The sequence below is a fragment of the Neolamprologus brichardi genome, chromosome 16 (genome assembly GCF_056152115.1).
Source record: "Neolamprologus brichardi isolate AB-2024 chromosome 16, ASM5615211v1, whole genome shotgun sequence".
Lineage (NCBI taxonomy): Eukaryota > Metazoa > Chordata > Actinopteri > Cichliformes > Cichlidae > Neolamprologus > Neolamprologus brichardi.
The window spans coordinates 33,002,374-33,023,890 of NC_142119.1; the positions used below are offsets into that span (position 1 = coordinate 33,002,374).

Below are 21,517 nucleotides of genomic sequence, written 5' to 3' on the forward strand. Positions count from 1 at the left end.
CCCCCGCCCCCCAAACCCCATTAAGGTTGGGGTTTAAAAAGCCGTTCCCGCTCCGCCTTCTCTCCTTCATTGAAAAGTTGGCGGTTTGTTTACGAGACCGCCAGCACTTCTTTGTGGTTCTGCGCTCTGCTTATGAGATGGAGGCGAGTAGCTAGTAACACTCACCCCTCCCCCTTCCTTCTCTGTCTCCTTTCCCCTTCGAACAGAATCAATTTGAAAAGGACAGACGGCCCTCACAGCCCCCTGTGCCTACACCCCAGTGATGCTTAGCTGGTGAGTACACTTTAATCTTTTTCATTTGGAGCCTCCGTGTCATTTTCATGCACTACTTCGATTGGTTTCTATCCTTCTCTGAATTGCCGCTGCAGTGGTGCAGCAAGTTAGTTGACTAGTTTGCTTTTATCCTCAATTTTTTTCCTGGGAAACAACAAAATTTCTCTCTGGTCTTGTGGATGAAGGATAGCAATTACTCTTTTCCTCTCATTCTAACTTTATTTAAATGTCTTCCACTCCCCCCAACGCCAAAAAGAAGTCTCACTGGCCTTTGTGGTAAAAGTAAGGCAGTCTTTTTTGGTGAAAGTCCTTTATTCTGACTGACTGAAGTGATTTGAAAGGCAGTGGGGAGAGTTTTGCAGTAGAGGCGGAAGAGAGGAGGATAAGCAGAAGTGGTGGGGGCAGGTAGGGGTGGAGGGGTTTCATGCATGCTGCTAACGGTCAAGGTTTACCTTTCCGCCTCTTTGTCCCTCTATTTCTATCCATCTCGTTCAATCAATCAAACTATGATGCACAAGCCACGCATCAGCTATCTACAACTCGAATTGTTGTACTTAAAAATGAGTTAAAAACAGCACAATGCCAACAAAAAATGAAGACAAGGATAAAATAAGTGAGTGTCAAATTGATGCTGGATAGTCAAAAGTACTTTTTTCCAGGTGAAAGTGAAGCACTCCGGTTGCCGACAGCCTTGTGCCTAATTGACACAGCACAGTGAAATTGTTATACAGGTGACATGAGTGCATAATTATCTTCACCAGAGCAGGCTGGGGCCATTCTCAGAGCTTTTACATGCTGTTTTTAATTCAGCTGTAGCAAGGGCAAGAAAGTCGGGTCATTATTCCGTCCATCAACACCTGACGCTTGAAAGTTTATCTTATGTAACGTTTTAAGATATTTCTACGGTGGGCCGGAGAGTTGCAACGTAACCAGCAAATAGACAAACCCTGCAAAAGCACACGAAAGGCAACGGAAGTAGGAAAAAACTCAGAAAATACAACGGAAGTTAGGGCTGCGCGATTTTGCATAAAATGAGAATCACGATTTTATTTTGCTTAGAATTGAGATCACGATTCTCTCACGATTTTCTTTTCCAGTATAAATATTTATTGCGCTTATTAACTGCACATCAACTTCGTAACAGTTGAGACTGAACATAAAAACAATAAATAAACATAAAAACAACAAATGTCTCACGTTTTGTCGTTGCCGCAAAATGTACTGCTTGAAATTCCGTCTCCACCGTTGCTCGACACTGCGTGTATAGAGCAGGTAGTGCAACAATAGGAAAAATAGTTGCAGGACGGCACTGTGTAGCGTTTGTCTAGGATGTTGATCATTCTCCTAAATCCCTCGTTTTGCACAGTATTGATGGAGCCATATATTTGGTCAGGTGATAAGTGATAGCCTCCGTAATTTCTTTGTGCCTGCGGGAGTTAAACGTGTATAGAGAAGCGCTGTATAAGGTTCCTGTTATTGATGTTTGGGTGGTTGACCGGGACGGATTTTCTCCTGTCACTTTCTCGTCATCCCTGACGTGCTCTCCGTTGTTTTTTCCTGCTAATTTTAGCAGCCAGCTTCTGTATCACGTGGTATAAGGCTCCGCCCTTGTCATTTGTTGAGCAGGAAGCGTGAGCGCTTGTTTTCATGCAGATTACGTCCCGGATCAAAATGCGGTACAATCGTCGTCGTCTTTTTTTTTTTTTTAAATCGTTGTCATTTGGAAATGAGATCGCACATAAGTATGAATCGAGATCGCGATTTTCTAACGATTAATTGTGCAGCCCTAACGGAAGTGTTATAGGTGATTTTTTGGGTGGGGGTTGTTTTTGCATATAGAAACTGAAACACACGAATAAATGCACTGAGAGAAAACGAAGTGGAGATTCGTCAGTGTTGTGAGGGAGAGAAATATGCAGTCAGAGTGTATTTTAATCACATGAGTCATGTAATACTAAACTTATATATTTGCTATTAGCTGTTTACTGTTAGCTTGTCACTTCTGCAGCTGTTCCTTCATGTTCTCGTCGCCACCCAAAAACACTTCCCTTGTGTTTTGTGTGAAGTGGTTTCTCTTTTTAAAAATGTTTCCTGGTGTTTTCTTAACTTGCTGTGCATTTAAACTGTCAGGGCCAGATTGAATCATCCGGCCAAACCGTGTCAGTAAGGCCCGTCACCATATTAGGTTTAGACATTAAACCCTATGATTGGATGAACTGTGGCGAGAATTAAGTAAAATGTTGATTTTCTACTAGAAAAAATGAATTATACTGCTAAAACAAAGAGTGAAGGGAAGTGTAGTGCAGCTTTTTGTGCAGCTATAGAAAGTAGTCTGTCCATAATTGCACAAAAATGTACAACAGTTTTTTTCTAAATGTGTTATTAACGTGGCATTTTTAAATCTCATAGCTATGTTGGCGAGTACAGTTGGAATGTGACTGTTCACTGAGGGAAGGTATCCAGATTACAAAAAAACTGAATAGTAGGCATGTTTGAAGCAAAGTTTCTAATATATGCAAGCTCTGTTGGAGTTCGGATGATCTGATATTGTCGTGTTGGTGTTGTTCCAGGTTCAACATCGCAAGTGACCAATCACATTGTTGTGACGTTATTCTTTTGTGCGCCAAGCCATTTGTGCATTTATGAAATTCCAATGTTGCAAGGACAATATCAGTTCTGCTTACCGTTTATTAAAGGGTTAGGGTTAGGGTTAGGGTCAGGGTCCGTTGATCGGCGGACAGAGGCGGTTTCTCGCAGCTTAAGTACAGTTTTTGGTTTTACGGCGTTTTTTTCCCGAAGTTGCAAAAGTATGACATCACAACATTCTGATTGGTCACTTGCAGTGTTGATCCTGGAACAACATTTAGTATGATGATCTGGGAACAACACCAACACGAGGATATCAGATCGTGCCTTGGAGTTCACCAACCTGAGCATGTGCTAATGAACAGAGGTGGTGAGAAAACTGTTGGCCTACATGTTTTAAACACAGTGGCACGCAGAGTGAGCTCAAACTTTCATTTAACTTGTCTCAAATACCTTCACACACATATTCACTGAAGCTGAACATGAGCCAGAGTGACATAAAAAAGTTTTTAGAAGGTCTTTTAGTCATTTATCAAATCTGTGAAAATGTAGAGGAGAGCAAAGTGAAGGAAACAACATCTAATAAAAATCTATCCCTGTTTGTGAGATTGTTTTTTTTTGTTGCCTGGATATCATATTTTGCTGTCCCAGTGCTCATTCAGCTATGTAAACTAGATCTTATTGTTACGTAAACAGTTCAAAAAAACGGCTTGGATAACAGAAAGTCAAACTGAGGAGCTGAAAGTCAAACGTTTGGCATCCCCTCGGAGAAAATGACCTTGTTTACTGAGCGACTGAGCAAAAATGTTGTACTCCTAAAATCAGAATTTATGCATCATTGATTTTTTTATTTATTCTCATAAAATATATAATAGGGTTATTTGTAATGTAGCAACTTTATTGACTTAACCTTCACTCAACTGGACCTATATATATATATATATATATATATAAGCACTTTTCATTGCAAATCTAACCTTGTGTATTTGTTCACACTGCACAAAGTATTTAAATAACTCTAACTAGATCAGAATTAGTGAAATATGAAGGCTGTTTGGATACTTTTTATTAAAACGTAAAGAAGTGATGCCACTCAATTTTTGCTTTCTGTGACTTTATTCAGTCTCAAGTGTATCTATCATCTTGGTTTTGATTTCAAGCCCTTTTTATCTTCTGCCCAATTTCTCCTAAAATTAGTAGAGACTGCTCTTGCTCCAATCTCAACCACTTCTTTCTCTGTATTTAATATCCCTGAAGGCCATCCCTGGAATTTGCTTATTTTCTTTTGCTCCACTCCCCTTGCTCAGCGCATGCATTCAGCTCACTTTCTCTATTCAATTCAATTTGTGGCCTAAATATCTCCCCCTAATATGTGTCATTGGAGTAGAGTAGCAGTGCTCCCTCTCTGGCTGCTTTGAAGAAGCTCCACCGCGTTTGTATTGGTTCTCTCTGCCCCTCTGGGAGGAGATCAGGGGCTCCAATCGTGGTTGGCATGATGTCTCCTCCAGCCCCGCTGTTGTTTGCTGATATTTAGTTCAGGATAACAATAAGCCGGAAGAAAACAAGCTCCTTTCAGGCCAATAAGAGATGGAAGGGCTGGACTGAGAGGGAGAGAGAGGCCTAGAAAAAAAAATGGGGGTGGGAAGACATGGGTCTCATCCCTGGATGGGGATGCTCTTTAAAGTATTCTGTTTGTGGCCCCCAGGGCCGAATTAAGGGAGCGTCATTATCCCTGGCAAATTACCACGCTGCCTTTGTGGTCCAGCCACGGTACATTAGGGTGCCTTAAAACGTGGCTGAGCGGTGCCTATTGAGTTTGCGAAAGTGGGGCCACTGGCAGATCCTTGGCCTGACTCACAGAGGAGGCATTCACGCCATATCGGGGGGATGGTGACAGCAAGGATGGTGATGGAGAGGTTCTCTTGAGATGAGTAAAGAATCTCTCGGGCCAAGGCTGATGTGTGATCTTAAATCACGTGCCAGCTGATGATGTAATCATTTGGCTTCATCGAGGGTTTGAGCCGCTGAGCAAATCCGGGCTCTGACAGAGACATTCCTGAAGATTTCCACGCCAGTAGCAGGAATTAAATTAGATCCGGTCTTTTAGTGGAATAATAATAATTATAATGAAAATATGTTTTGTTTTAGGGGTTTTTTTGCTGTCAGATTAAGATAAACTTTCATATTCCTGCTTTATTATTATTATTATTTCTTTATATATATATATTTTTTGTCAGGATTTGATTAAATATTAATCAGCCTTTGACCTTTTTTCCGCTAAATTTCAGTAGTTAGCTTAAAAATACGAGGGTTGTGGTTTTGCTTTAAGGTGTACAGTTATCAACAAGTACAAAGAAGAAGAAATGGCTGTGGATGTTTTACTTGGTCAGTGCTTTCATGTTTCAAGAGGCAGTTAAGATAACTGGAAAGTTTCCGGTGTCTTGTATCCAACTCTGAAAGTGAGCAGGAGGGCCTGGTTTCAGAAGAAATGTCAGATCCTTTGAGCCTGTGTGAAGGATTTCAGTGTCTGCAACAAATAAATATCTCTGAGTTCTGTATGGTATCCACTACAAGCTGTGAAGGAAGCTTTTTTTTCTACATAGTCTTTACTGCAACAGGACAGTGAAGAGAAGACAGGAAAGCTGGGAGTCATGGAGTAAATAGCCACAGATTTGGTGGAGTTAAACCCGGGCTTCTGCATTAGCCTTACTGCATATTGGGTCAAATCGGCACCCAGCAAGCTTTGTTTTAAACATTTGCAGGTAGCTCACACTCAGCGAACGTTGATCCTCTGGGTCTGAAACAGTTAAATTAAGTTTTCATCCGATGCCAAGTAAAGCCAGGGTGCTCCATGAGCTATTATGTCAAACCCTTCAAAGAAAACGAAATAAGAGCGCTGCTGAAGGCGCCGTAAAAGTTCTAGTGTGTGAAATATTTGTTCTTGGCACTTTGCCTTTATTTATCATCCAATCAACTGGAAGCTTTACCTCAGCGATTGATGTCTCCCTCATTTTAGTTTTCTTACCGCGATAGGTGGGAGATTTCATTACTTCCCAACATTGTTTCCGGGTTTTATGAACTCAATCCCTCCGCTGAAGTAGATGAAGAAAGGGAGGAGGGCTTTTGTCCAGGGGCTGTGGCAGAAAACCCTGAGCCTGTAAATCCTGTGCTGATCTTTGGATCATTAAGCTGTGAGCCCTCAGTCCTTTGGTTCTTTATCACCAGGCCTGGATCCCAGGCCATAATAGAGGCTAACTGGCTAATGATTAGCTGTCTACTGCAGCTACTTGAAAGCTGACTGCTGCTGCTGCCAATCTGAATGAGAGGAGGTTTTAAAAACATATAAATCCTTAAATGCGTTTTTCTTTTTCCCCCCTCTCAAACCTTCTCTCTCAGGATCTGGAACTATTCAGCGCTTTACAAAGCTTATTGTGGAATGATGAGTGTTTTTTTTCTCCATCTTCATTTTGTATGAAAAGCCATGTTGACTTAAGCTATTGTTGATTTGCATATTTTAAGCCGCTTGCTCGTGTAACTACTTTACAATAGGTGGCTTGTGTACATGCTTGTTAATTTGACAAACAGCATTACCTTCTCCCCGTACCGCCTCTGAAGTAATCGCCTTGTCTCTAAACAAGCTCCATGGAGCTGAAAGGAAGGGGATGGAGTCTGAGAGCCAGTGTTTTGGATAACAATCACTTTGTCTTCCTCCTATCAAAAATCCTTGATTACTTGATTATTCAGGAACCACACAGGCATATGAATACGAAACTTCTCACCCTTTGAAGCAAACATAAGAAACAGCTGGGATGAAATCTTCTTCATTTAAAACGTTGCCTGCGAATGAACTAGTTTGGACGAGCGATCTGGAAGACGGCGCTACTGCGTCACTAATTGACAGATTCGTGGTGTTTACATCGTTTCGTGCTCCGTAATTGGGGAAAAAAAGGTTAATGCACAATGGTTTTCCTTCAAGAATTCAAGTGTGTTAATAAAGCTTGTTGTTTAAAGTTTTTATTCATCCTTTATCTGTGTAGGTTTCTCTCGTTTAAATCACGGACAGGGCCCTATTTTGTTACAAAAAGCTCAAGATTGCGAGAAAAAGAGTTTTGTTTTCCACAAACATAGATGTAAATCGGTATATTGTGGGTCGCATGACGAATGAGAATGTGTTCCATCGAATTAGATGCCAAACATGTGGAGACAATGAGGCAGAGAATAAGAGAGGCTGGTTAGGTCTTCTGCTTATGTACTTGAGGGTCATCAGCCTCTGATGATAAGCTGCTGGCTAAGATGGGGATTATGCTCAGGACTTGCTGAGGACAAGGATGTGGACAGCTGCAGGAAAAAAAAGGTCGTTTTTCCTTTTGTACATCTTTGAAGTACGAGTCCACCTGAGGAGCATGAGCATATGTGGTGCATTATGTCTTCGTGGAGCCACGTGGCCACAAGGCCATAAGGCTGCCCGCAGACACACATCTAGACTTGTGTGCATCATCCAAGACTAGCAAACTGGAAACCACAGTATTTCTTATAGTTAATGTAACATACAAAGTCAAACTGAGAGGAAGCTCAGCACATCTGAGGATCAGGGAAGGATTATGTGTACATATCTGCTGCATTCTGTAAGAAAGAGTCCCAAATGTTTGCTTTTCTCCGTGACTTCACTTTTACACAGGGCGTTGACTCCATTTTTAACACAAGGGTCTAAAACTAGAGGGTGTCACATATAAAACAAATATGTGATTTGGACCGGACTCAGTTAGTCTGTGCTGGGATTAAACTTCCAGTCTTTGGCAGTCTGACATCCAGGATGCTCATCCAGTACTCTGGCCACACACCTTTATCTCTGGGGGGCACACTGCTTCCTGCATTGGCACTAAATGTTGGCAACAAACAGAATTCCTAGTGGTCTGGTTTGGCTGATTATAAAATGTGCCTTCTCTGTTGCTTCTGTGAGGAAGATTACCTTGCCTGTCTTTAACCCTTTAAAACCGGTCAGAGCGGGCACGCTCCATTTTGCGCAACTACTTTTAAATCCTTGTAGAACTGCAACCACGTAAGCTAGCGCAATAATTTTTTTTGCATATGAAACCACTTACATCTTATGCCATCAGCTTGTCCTCGGTCACAGTTTCCTTCCACATGTAGCTTTGCAAAAACGGCATAAAAAGCGCTTGCAGGAACAAAAACATAATATTCCAGAAACACGCTTTGCCGATCCGATCAGCTGTTCATAACACTTCCTACGTTAGAATAGACGTCAGCGTGAACTATCGCATGTCCGCCATTACCTGCCCGAAACCGGAAGTGACCTCATTTTCGCGGAAATGTAGTTTTTTACCATCAGGGCCTCATGAGCCTATACTGGTGTTTTTAAAAGTTATCTTTGACTTCATGACTTTCTGTGTCGTTTCTGGGATGCTTAGGACTCATATTGCACTGCTGGAAATAGTTTATTTTGATGCATATGCTGCTTTTTTGCAAATTTGCACTATAATATTTATTTTCGTTTTTCCTGCAGTATATATAAATTGGTGTATTTCAAAAATAAAACTATGAAGACACTCAAAATAAATTTCCTGTGGTGGGAAACTATTTTGTGCAACTTTTTTGTATTTACAGTTTTGAGGGATAAGCCTCTTAAATTTCTCTAACTAGAAATATATGTTAAAAAAACAAAAATGATTTTAAATTTTTTTGTAGTTTATTGCACTTTCTTGCAATTTATGTAATTACTATTTACTTAATGCAGACATATTATTAAAATTTGGGCTATAATGGTTGTATTGATGTATAACAACTTGAAATGCTCCCAAAAATGGCTCCACAGCATGTAAAAATATAATATAAGCTCTGGCGGACTTGGTCCTATGGTAGGTCTTAAAGGGTTAACTCGCTCTTACTTTTACCCGAGAAAACACAGGCTGTTGAAGGCAATCAAACAAAGTGCATTTCTTCTATATAAGTTGTGATGTTAACCTTAACTTGTATATGAGCCCGTAGCCACGTAACGCACAGCTATAAAACCAAGCTTTAGTGTGTTAACACATCTGAAATCCTATTAGAAACCCTTGATTTATTTTGGGCTAAATCAGCCTCACCTAAATCAGACCACAAGTAGAACTTCACTCTCTCCTCTGTTAAATTTTTTTTAACCACCACTTTCACTCTCCACAACCTGCGGAGCAAACTTGCTGTCTGCTTTTTAGTCATTCAGTAAGGATTAGTGGCACTGTGTGTTTTCTAATTATAGAGCTGGACTGTGCTCTCTCCTCCACCGAGGGGTCACATCAAGCCCACCAGGCTCTCAGCCAGGAGCTTAGTCACAACTCTTAACCGCTACTTTCACACATTTATGCCTGTGCTTCTTAATTTGATATCTTTTTAAAATTGCTATTCTTTTCTTCGTCTTTAAAAAAAAAAAAAAAAAATCACTGCATGCTCTCTTTCTCTTTTTTTCCCGCCTGTCCATTTCTCTGTTTCTCCCTCTCCTGCTTGCTGACTTCACAAGAACGACGTTTCATTTGGATAAAATAAACTCAATGAGGTAACTGTCAAAATAAATCACTTCCTATATCAAGTAGGAAACAAGTAAATGCCCGGGAGAAAGGGATAGCAATTCCCTTTTTTTTTTAACCACACAATCAATCAGTTCCCCTTCACATCTTTTCACATCTTTTCATTCTTGCTGAACAATGGGTTTGATTAACCCCTCTGGGAAAGCTCATTATCCATTTCCATCACAAAGGTGTTTGTAAGGCACTTGGATTTGAAACGCCTCGACAAAAAAACATAGATAAAAGGAATATATATTGAGCTTAAAAAAAAAGGCAATGATAAATAAATGATGGCTGCCAGTCTGAGCTCATGCATCTGGTTTAACAACTAGCCAGATGTTGCTCCTGCATTCTTGATGTCAGTAAGATGTTTTGATCGTCGTGACTGCTTCGTGTGAGTTTGCCAACTTGCTTTAAAATCTCGTCTTTTTCTCCGCCACTTTAATTAGATGAATTGAGTTGTGACAGTGGGACTTCAATTATATTATATGTATGAGTTTATTTTGATTATCAGAGTCTGTTAAGGACGTGCGGGAATACCATTGTTGAGCCAAATCAATTTCTCTTCTTCAAGGGACACCCAGGAAATAGTTCAATCCATTTTTAATCAAAGCACCTTATTATGCTGGACTTTGGGTTCGTGTCCTGTTTTCGCATCAGTTATTTGATGAGATGAAATGCGCAACCATACAGCAACTGCAAAGATAACTGCACGCCTTTTGAATTTAACTTAAAATGATTTATTTATGTAGTAAATATGTTGTGATGGGCTCGAATTCTGGATATGCTTTGATGGGCAGAGTGATATAATGCACACACATTTCTGTTTATCCTGCATACGATCACCGTTTTAGCCATGTTCAAACTTTTTGATCCCACAGTCCCTGCATAGTGAGGACATGAGCAGACAACAAAATGTGTGGCAAGCAAATCCCTGCAGCTATGTTGTTGACAGAGTTGCTTTGTGTCAATGTGTCCAATACAGAGATCAAGACAGGTTTAGCTTAACTTAGCTTAGCGTTGCCTAGCTTAGCCTAGCTACAAGACTAAAAGTCAAATTGCAGCCTGTCACTACCCGATCCGTACCGTAAACCTGATCGGTACCCCGCATGCGCGAAAGGTGTCTACTTCCGGTCGTAGCGTTTTACGATAGTTATGGGTCAGAGTATCTGTTAAGATGTTAAGAATAATAAGTATATCTTAAAATGTTTGCAATAATGAAACATTTAATATAGTGTAGACAAAAACGAAAAATAAAAAGATAGTTACGGATTGGGACTCCCCAATCCTTACTCCGCATGTGCAGATGTTTTCTTCTTCTTCTGTTCGTTTAATGGCAGTTTACTCCCCAGTGTACGAGGATACTGCCACCTGCTGACCGAGCGAATGAACCCTATTGTAAACTGAATTAGCGTCATTACAAACGTGTGTTAAATTTGATTTAGTGATAGTCGAGTGTGTTTATGCTTGTCTGTGTGGAGAAGATTGACTGGAATAGTGATGATGATGTCCACTATCACTGTTAATTGGCAGTATACACTTAATCTGGCTGATGAATCTTCACGTGACACATTGCTAAGTCAATATTATTAAGTCTGTAATTAGGCGCCATTCTTCTTATTTGTTGTTGTTCAATCGAGGAACGCTCTCTGTTGAGGAGAAAAGCATGAATTTGTTTGTATACGGATTATCCATTGTTTAAATGTCCCGGTAGTCGAAAAGGAGGCAGAGCTGTTGAGAAATGCTAGGAGCTAACTGGGCGCTAACCGTATCATTCAAATATATTGAATGTCGCAATGTTGGCAAAGAGAGGAAGTGACGTAAGATTTGCGCATGCGGGGTACGGATTGGGTTTCCGGTACGGATCGGGTAGCGACAGATACCCACAGGAATAAAAATAAACATGCTGGCAGTAAGCTACGCAAGCTAGCGCACTCTAAGTGATGTTCCCAAACCTGGATAAATGAAAGTGTTCCAAATAAGTCATGTGGATCCTTCCGCTCTGGTCACCCCTTGGGAAATAAAGGAACAGGCATAAAGTTATTTGTTATTAGAGGCACAGCTACTTTGAGTGACAGGTGGGTGCCTACTATGCTGCTAGTTCTGTGCTAGGAATCACCTCAGCTAAGTCAAATCACTAAACTAGAATTGATCTAAGTGTTGTTATCATTTGAAACAATTTCAGTGAAGTTATCTAAGAAATAATATCCTCTATATACTTTTTACAGTTTATACAGTTTTGATGAGTGCTCATGAACTGGATAACAAGTACTGTTACTCCTGGTACCCAAAAATAACAATCTTCCAGCAGCAGGTGGTTAACATAAACATATGTGATACCATATGTGGCTATAGCTATTTTTATAGTCATGATCAGTGGCTCTACCACACATACCCTCACGTAAATCCAATAGTAATTTGTGTGTTTATTGAAATAACTGAAGCACAGACTGTTTTTGTGTTGATCAGTCTATCCTTTTCTTACCATCTCCCTGTACTAGCTTACAGTAGATTGGGTAAAGGGATGGTCAACTGCAGGGATTCTCACAACAACAGCTTATTTAAAAACTTAAAATGGCCCTTTAGCCCTTATTACATTTCTCTGGACATATGGGAGTAGACCAAGACACCCTGCTCTAAATCACACAGACATATTATGAACTAACAAAACCTCTGAAATACTCCAGCTGGCCAGTAAGGCTTTGTAGTTTCCATTAACTTACATTTTTAACTTTTGTGTTCACATTAAAAACACGTTTTTCTTTCTCACCCGTGAGTGTCTTTCAGTTGACTTTGTGTGATAATATAAGCACAAAGTGCCTTGAGGTCATCTGGATTTTATTTCAGTCCCTCTTCTTTTCTATGCGCACTTTATAAAAGGTACGTTCACTTCAAGATATCAAAGTGGGATTACTTGTAATTCTTATTCTTGTACAGGATGACCTCCTCCTTTTTGGTTGAATTAGGTGCCTTTACAGAATTAATTACTTTGAGCTTTGGGGCTGAGGAGATTTCTTCGTATTTTCAGTATCTGGCTCTTTTGTGTTCCCTCACGCCAACATGAGAGAACAGGACTGACTGAGAAGGTGTTATTAGTTCTGCTCTCTGTTAATGTGAAAACATAGAATCAAGCCAAGATGAACGTGTGAAGTCTTAAGTGAAAAGTGCGAATGTATCTGGCTAAACATCCCGCACCAATTAGTTAATGATTAGACTGGTAATTAGGTCTTTGGGAATCGTACTCTTTGTGCAGCTGATTGATAGTGGCACTTGTTCACGCTGTTCATTTGAAGTTTTCGTGGATGCTCAGATTTCCGGCGCGTTCTAAAACCCATCCACGCGCATGCTTTGATGAAGATATCCACACCGCAGCCTCCAATTTACAGCTCGGCTTGATCAAACTGCTCATTTACAAAACTAATGAGAAAATGAACAAAAATTAAGGAATCATTTAGCTGTTGTATTACACGAAGACAAGAAGCCACATTTCTTTTTCTGCTGTGAGCAATTATATCACAATTACAACACAACACGGCCCCTTCGGGCGCTCGTCTGAGGGTGTTGAGCTTCCTTTTGGAGTTCTAAATGCGGCGTCGGAGGCGTGATGTGTGTCAGGGCGGGGGAATAATTCCGCCAGCGATCAGTCTTGTTTTTATTTTCATCACAAAAAAATTTCCTGGCATATTGCCTGGGTTATGCTTCAAGAAGACCATAGCTTACAAATTGTGCCGCGAGACCACATAGCAATTATACAGAATATGAGATGTTTTTTTATTCCAATTACATCACAATAGATTTAATTATAGCTGCGTGTCTTTTTTGTGTCAGGCTCTATCGCCTGTCTTTTGTTTGGGAGAGGATGTTTCTTCACTCTCTGGACTGTAATCAGTGTTTGAAAAGACACTACGATCTGGGAACCAAGCGCTGGCACTGTTTAGGAGATGAAATGGAACAAATGATCCGCTGCAGCTTTTTCCAACATGTAACTGTCTCAGAAGAATAAGAACCATCTACATGTAGCGATCTTTTACAACGCAGATGAGCTTTTTTTTTTTTAAAGATCTCGCCCAGGTTGACGGCTCTTTCGAAACTGTTGAATTCATCCGTGAAGTTTAGACGGTTGGATGCGGCACAAAGCTTTTACTTCACTTCAAAACACTTTGCACTTGTTTGACTTCTCGCGGTGTAGCTGCAATCTCAAATCCCTCTCCCTAACCCTTCCTCTTCCTCCTCCTTTGCTTTCTGTCCTTTTGAGAACAGCGGGATCTGACAGCCCTGAGCCGAACAGTGTGAAGTTTGTGAAATGGAAATGGCTTTGTGGTGTCTCCTAAACGCCTGACCACTTTATCTTATGTGTGCGTGTCTGTTGGTGTACATGTGTATATTTTTCTCTTTCTGTATGTGTGTGCGCGTTGTGCACATTTCTTTCGCTGTAGTTTCATGAGTCCAGAATGTGAAATGGACTACTTCTCTGCTGCCAGCTGGTGATCAGATTTTTCTTCCCCAGTGCGCAAATAAATAGGATCACTGCTGCAATGTGTCTGCACTGGTGGCAAATTCTTTCGAGCCATTGCTAAACTATACAGTGATATGTTGTTATTTAAAAACTATTATTATGGTGTTTATGTTGGACAATAAAAAAGGAAAGGACGTGAAGGAATACCCTGATTTTAGACCTATAGCTGATCGTTAAGCTCTTAAAATTCGTTAACTCTCATGTTCCCTCAGCCTTTGTTGCAGGCTGAAATTCAACATTTTGTTTTATAATAGTGAAAACCTAACCTTGCAGTCTTCTTCCAGCTCTTGTTAGCATGAAAGAGAAAAGGACTAAAACATCAAAAATTATCAAATGACTCCTGAAATATGAGCCATTTCTGCACTATCTAACACAATGCTTCAGTGTGTTCCAGTCTACATTTCACTGAATACACTGCTTCTCTGTGACACAGTTTCCCTCCCTTGGTCTTTGAAGTGTAGCCAGAAGTCATGCATCGTGGCTTTTGCAAGCTTCTGAGCGCAAGGCGAGACATAAGAGAAGTCGATTATATTTCTGTGTTCGGAAAATTGTCTCTATATGTCACAATATAACAATACAGGCTTGCAGTATAACTTGTCACCAACCGGTGACAGACTATAGCCAACCAGATGTCATACATTATGCAAGAGGACTAAGGTGCTTCAGGGTGGTAAGAAACACTGTACATATTGACTAACCAAAGTGTGCGATGACATGAAACCCAGACCTTGTACAACTTGGCTGATTCTGAGCTTGTGTTTACTGCACTCGCAGTTATATTTTTAGCTGTCTACTTGTCATCTGATCGCATGGATTTTCCACGTGTACGGGAACAAAATGTGTCTGTGTCACGGGCCTTGTCAAATTTAAAACGTGTCAGATTCGAAACGCGTCAAACTACAAGATCCGAAGCGATGCTGTAAATCTATTTGACTGCAGCGACTGTTACTCGGGTGTTATTGTGACAACTGACAAATCACAAATCTTGAGCTGACACCGTGTGCAGCGGCAGAGCAAAGCAATCTTTAAAGGGATGACCAGCTTTAGAAAACTCCTTACCTTTGGTCCTTTATTTTACCTCTGACTGGAAAATCACTGAAGAAAATATCTAAAGCCCTGAAATGCTTTATTTGCAATGTCATGCAGACATGCACTGTGAGGACTCGTGTATAATAAGCTTTTTAACCCCTATTTCATTATGGAAGATCAGGACCAATGAAACATTTCAACCAATAAATCATTAGGTTGAACTTAGTGGATGTAAGTAAACTTTAAAAGCTAATTTAAAACACGGCCCCACTCTGAACCCAGCCAAAGTTTTCCAGCTAATGTGTGTTTACAGACATAATGACACACATGCAAACCCTACCAACCATAACCTCTTTGGTGGAGTTAAAAATTGTAGTTATTGGATGTAACTCCGGTTCTCTGAGGATGGGCTAAACCCTTTAATGATGTTTACTGTTTTTCTGTGGGGTGAAAAATGAAAACTACACAACATGGAAACTAGAGAGTGTTTCCTTTTCTGAGGGATCACAACTATGCTCAACAAAAGACAGTTATAGGGATGGGTACCGGTATCCGGTGCCATGATGGCACCGGTTCTGACGTAAACAATAGTAACCAGACCGAACAGCAGCGCACATTTCGGTGCTTTTTTTTCCTGAGATGTCATACACTTTGAATTCTAGCCAATCATTTTACGTTTCTGAGGATAGTAGGCGGGTCCAGGTACGTACGTTCTTTTAGAGCAGAGCTACAGATTAAAAATACTCAAGGCGAAGCGGTCAAAAGTCTGGCTGTACTTCACAGCAAAAGATGCAAACTCAGCAGCCTGCAACAAGTGCTTTAAGCTGATACTGTGATACTGTCAAAGGAGGTAACACCTCAAATCCGATGCACACCTGGCGACGCATAGCGGTTCTTTTAAAAGCCGAGAAATGCGCCGTATTTGATAGCTTGCTGCGAGACCTCACACCGAGCACATCTACTGTGGGTGTGGTGCCTGTTATCGGACCCGGAGTTAGCAACATCCCCCAAAAACCCGAAGAGGAGAGTCCTGGCCCCTAGCCCTGCCAGTGTAGCAGAAATGATGAGGATGATGATGCAGCAGCAGCCGTTCTTCTCTGCGTGAGTAGCTTAATGTTCGTGTGTAATTTACGTTGAGTAGGCTAACCACGTTATTACATTAATGCATGTAAGGTGAACTAGCAAACATCATCATAGCTACATGCGGCTGTCTTCTTGTTTGATGGCAGATGCTCCCTTCACCCTGGCCAAAAAGGCTAAAATGACCAAAGAAAAAGTGGAAAACAGTTAAACATGAGAGGTTTTTGGACAAAGTTTGTGTTTTTTCCATTGTTTAAGCACTGCTTCCAGCCAAGAGTGATACCATATATGCCCCATAGCTGCAGAAAAGGCTAACATTGTTATCTTTTTACAAAAAAACAGCTGAACATGAGAGGTTTTTGGACCAATTTTGTGTTCTCCATTCTTTAAGCACCGGTTTGAGCACCGTTTAAGCACCGGCACCGTTTCAAAAGTACCAGTTTGGCACCGGTATCGGATAAAACCTAAACGATACCCATCCCTAGTTATAGGAATATTTGGAACAAAACACTTTTCAGTGGATTTATTTTGTTATGGTTGCTGTGTGCTCCAGATATAGCCCTTATATGTTCAACTGGAAAAACAGTTATTGACTGTGTGGGCTGCAGTATATCAGTTCATCTTGTGAAAAGTCAAAAAAATCTTAAAATGTTCTTAAAAAGTTGAAAATAATGAGCCGTGTCTGGGTCAGCACTGCGGTGAAGCTGGAGCTGAATGAGACCTGCTGAAACGGGACCGTAGCTTATTAGATGGCAGATCAGACCAATTAACGAGAAGTTGACACTGTTTGGATTTTCCCAAAGCGGTGCTGCCACTGACCTGTTGCATGGCAGGTTGTTGTCTGAGGAGACTTGTTAGGAAGCAAAGAGCTGCTCTTTCCGCCTGCTGCATCATCTGCAATTCATTTTTCTCAGGAGAGCCCTCACACACACACTCTTACATGCACACACACACATGCTGCTGCTGATGGCCTTGTCAGTGTCACACATTACCTGATTTTTATTTATTTTTGTCATTTATGAGCAAAATCTGTGTGTGTTGGTCGGGCTTTGAAAGTGATTGTTTGATGCCAGCACACAGCAAAATTAATGCTTCTGCTAAAATTCCTCATTTTGAAATCACAAGGGCTCTTTGAACTCGTTGTGTCTTTGTGTGTTGTTAGTGTGTGAGCTTTTATTAAAGTTTTTTGCAGCCAATCCCCAAGAAGCACAATGGTAGAGAGTGATGAATGCCCGCAGCCAAAAATCCAATAAGATGGATTTGGTGGGAACAGCAGCATTCGCTCGCTCGGCCACTCTCTCTTGCTTTCTGTCTGTTATTCCGTCTACCGCGCGCTCAGCCGCTCGCCCGACAGCGTGGCTCCACATCAGTCGTTTGTTCACAGCAGATCAGTGCTCTGTAATCAAAGTGGGAGGCAAGTCGCCGATCATTAATGCAGTGCCACCTGTGTTTCCTGTCCACGGTCCAAGTCTCACCAGAGCGGTCCGTGATCAGCGGCGATGGACACATCAAATGTCTGTTGTTGTCTCCACTGTGCACGGCCGCTGAGCACCGAAAGAGCTCAGCCTGCTGTACCGGCCACTTTATAGGCTTTGAGAAACACCAGCATGAATCCAATAAGCCTTCACTTAATTTCTTTCACACAAGATTTGTATTGGATTCCTGTGTTGCTGCCTGGTAGTGACTGTACACTTGAACATGTGCCTTTATTGTGTTTAAAGTTTAACTGGAAGAATTATGAAAGCACGGGCCAATGAATGAAACCTCGGCTGCCCCTAAGGAAATTTGTCTTGAACAAAGGGCCTTTCCAGCATGCGTCTAAAAACTTAATTACATCAGCAGGGGCTCTACATAAAGCACATTTAAAAGAGCAACGCAGACACTTAATAAAAGATGGACACATTTCTGATGTAAAACTTTTCGATGACATTTCAAGTGAGATTTGGTTACACAGGTGGATGCTGCAGGGGATAAAGGGTGTGAACAGCAAGGCCGGACAAAAGGTCTGAGTTTGCTTTGATCTTATGAGCACATTCGTAAACACCGTCGCCGGTGCAGAGGCTTTGTGATCCAGGCCGGCAACTCAGATCAGTTCAAATACTGCTAACATTTAAATGATTTCCTGACAAGCCACTGTGTTTGTTTGGAAGCTGGGTGCGGTGGGGACAACCCACTGGTTAGTAAAGTCATTTTATCAAGTCATGAAGCATTGAGCTAAATGTTTTCACCATCTTAGTGTTGTTTAAATCGAATATATGACAAGTGATAGTTGGATAAGCTGTTAAAACTTGGACACCACATGGTCATTGGCTAACAACTGACATAATCTTGGTACTCTTAACCCTCCAGTTGTGTTCACCCCACTCCCCCATTCATTTCCAATGGCGGGACACCACAGATGTAACAAGGTTGATTAAAACACTCAAATTCCAATGAAAAGTTGTGATCATCACTTTTATATGTTCAAGTGCATAGTGTGGAGGATGTCATTATGGAAATGATCAATATGCTTTTTGTGACATTTTGTTTGTTAGTGTGCCGTGTGATTTTTCTAATGTGAAATATGTGCTGTGGCTCCAAAGGTTGGGAAACACTGTTCTAGGCAATCAGAAGTATTTTAGCAACCAGAGTATGTCGCCCCCTATTGGCCATTAAAGTATATGCAGTTTTAAGACACTTCCACATCAGCTTCACACTTTCATCTTCCATCTTCATATATCACAATAACATTTTAATTTGCTGCCAGATTTCTCTTGGCTTCTTTTTTTTCATGATTCTCGTTGCTAATCTAAAAAGAACAGACTGCAAGCGGCAACTGGATCACAGCTTGGATTTGCTGCTGGTCATAGTGGAGACAGCTTTTGTGTTTGTGTGCACTTTCAAGCAAGGAGCTTATTGTCATTGTAAGTTTGCAAACTGCAGACTAGGCTGATGGATAAAGAAAAATCCACTGAAATTAATAATTTTAAAAAGCTCTACCTGCCTCAGGCCTTTACTGCAGGTTGATTAGTTAAGGTCTTTGTGCTTGTGAGTGTAGTCAGTCAGTCGGTGTTGCTGTATTAATTTTCAAAATCCCCTCCCCCAAATTTATTTTTAGATCATATTTGTGAGAAAGAGAGAAACTTAATTGTGTGGTTCACCCTGATAACTCAACATATAGAGGAGGGGCAGATGAAATACCTGCTACTTCTCAGATTTGCTTGCATCCCTGCTCTACCCCTGTCTTACTCACTATCAAATGGGCAATGAATGAAAAACAAACTGCGGGTTAATAATAACTTAATACTAACTCCTGATCGTCTTAATGTAAACTACCCAACTATCACTTAATGATTAGCCCTTAGGAATAAGAAGGGACTTGGGAGCTGCTCTAAAAGTGGAATCTGATTAATGCACAACCATCTTAACGAATTACCTAAACAGTAGGGGTGCAACGATACACAAAATTCACGGTTCGGTTCGGTTCGATACTTTGGTGTCACGGTTCGATATTTTTTCGATACAAAAAAAATGTTCATGCCTTTTTAATTTGTCATTTATGAAAATTATAAATATTTTAACTCAAAAGTACAGTTTTTAAATTTAATGTTGCTGAAACAACAAAGTAATAAAAAAATAAATCTATCTGATCGAGAAATCACTCATATTTGGAAAAGAGAGTTTATTACAGAGAAATGTCTCTTTCCAAAATAAAAGCTATACTATACGCTTCTTCTGGGCTATATTCTCAGCGGCATATTAAACATATCAGGTCCCCATAAGGAGAATCATGTGCTAACGGCTGTCTAAATGACTCGGGTAAAGTTTGTAGCATGCGTGCTTGTTGTTTTTGTCTGCTTCCACTTGTCTTTGCACTAGGATGATGTCGGAGTAAATGTGCAGTCATATTCGTTGTGTTCCCACTAGTGCTGTCAGCGTTAATCTGAAATGACGTTAACGCCACAACACGGCAAATCTCCGTTAACAAGCTACCGTGCCCCGTGCGTGTGGCTGGATGGCGTCAACACGTTAACAAGCTAACTGCGCTAACGCACTAGTTCCCACCAATGTAATTGAGCATTGCGTGGCACATCCAACATACAGTTTTACTTTTGTCCATGACACGCTTACCTTCAGGGTCATACGTCACATGAAAACCAAAATAGTTCCAAACGCCAGATCTGAATGAGGGTGGGGGAGGTTCAATTTGCCATGTTGCAACCAGAGCTTAGCTTCTGTCTCGCTAGCTTGCCCTGCGCTCAGTGAATCTGCGTTCGACTACTCCGCCTAGGCTGCACTGTCGAGCGCAGATCCACTGAGCGCTCAACACAGACAGCACCGTCAGAAGGAAAGTTGATAAAATAAATGAAAAACTTTGTATTGTTCATACATATGTGTACCGAACCGAAAGCACTGTATCGAACGGTTCAATACCGATAAGAGTATTGTTGCACCCCTAATAAACAGTTATTTTCTCTTTTGTTCCTCAGTTTTGTAACTTTCAGTGTAGTATTACGATGGCGGTTGATGTCTTAAAAAGTAGGAGACATGAAGCATTTAAATTCACCTTATTAATAATGAATCTCAGTGTATAGCTTTGTCCTGAGTCAGTGGTTATATCATTTCAAATATTCAGGGGACATTATTTTGGAAATTAATTATACTTTCCTTTCCTTTTTCACTATAAGGGCGCCAATAATGAAAGTATTTTATCTCGAATATTGGATAGCGAATAATAACTGTTACATTTAACATTTGAGTTTGTTCAGTTAAAAATGAGTGATTTATTGCTCTGTTTCAGTATTGGTGCACATAGTTGTGTTGATACTATCATGCGGTTTGTAGCAATATTTGGAAGAGGTTTGGTGGTGTAAAGATCTCAGTTACGAATCAGAGCTCTTTCCTCTGCATTGCTGGATTCCTCCTGTGGTTTCATGCTTCCTGACTGCCTGTCTGCTGCCCCTTACCTTTCTGCGGGGATATCCGGCGAGAGTCTCCAAGGTTGTCATAGCATTTGCTGCACCAGCTGCTCCTCTTTCCCATAGGTAATGTAAGATTGTCTGCCATTTGTAAGAAGTTGAACATGATTACCAGCAAAGTTTCATATTATAATTACAAAGTTTGATACCGGGTAAGAAGTACAATAAAAATCAATCACTGTGTGCTTTAGCCCTTAACGTCCACTTATCTCGATAATGACGATGAGTAATTTTCTTTTGGCCTCATTTCGATTTTTGAAAACTTGTGTCTGAGACTTAAGTGTCTGCGGCTTTCTTTGACTGTTATTAAGTTTTTATTTTCATCTACGGCTCAGAGTGAACAAGTAAAATGTCTGATCTGGGTCCATAATGTCCATATAGAAAGCTTTTTCTCAGATAAAATTCAATAAATTGAAAATGCTATATGATATTTATTCTTTTTTATTTTCTGTTTTCCACGTTACTGTAGTGTTTTCTCAGAGCGCTATAACAGAAGACGCATAAAAAAGCACAGT

At 40.7% G+C, this 21,517-nt stretch overlaps 1 protein-coding gene across 4 annotated transcripts in view; it reads left to right on the forward strand.

The window, feature by feature from the left end:
- Positions 1-21,517, forward strand: part of sema5ba (sema domain, seven thrombospondin repeats (type 1 and type 1-like), transmembrane domain (TM) and short cytoplasmic domain, (semaphorin) 5Ba) — a 222,775-nt gene that overhangs the window by 42,573 nt on the left and 158,685 nt on the right. For 3 of the 4 annotated variants that reach the window (XR_015716616.1, XM_087830194.1, XM_087830197.1), the window contains exon 2: positions 207-273. The exons of the other annotated variant lie outside the window; for it this stretch is intronic. The gene's annotated coding sequence lies outside the window, so the exon portion shown is untranslated. The remainder of the gene's footprint in view (positions 1-206; positions 274-21,517) is intronic. 4 annotated transcript variants of the gene reach the window in all.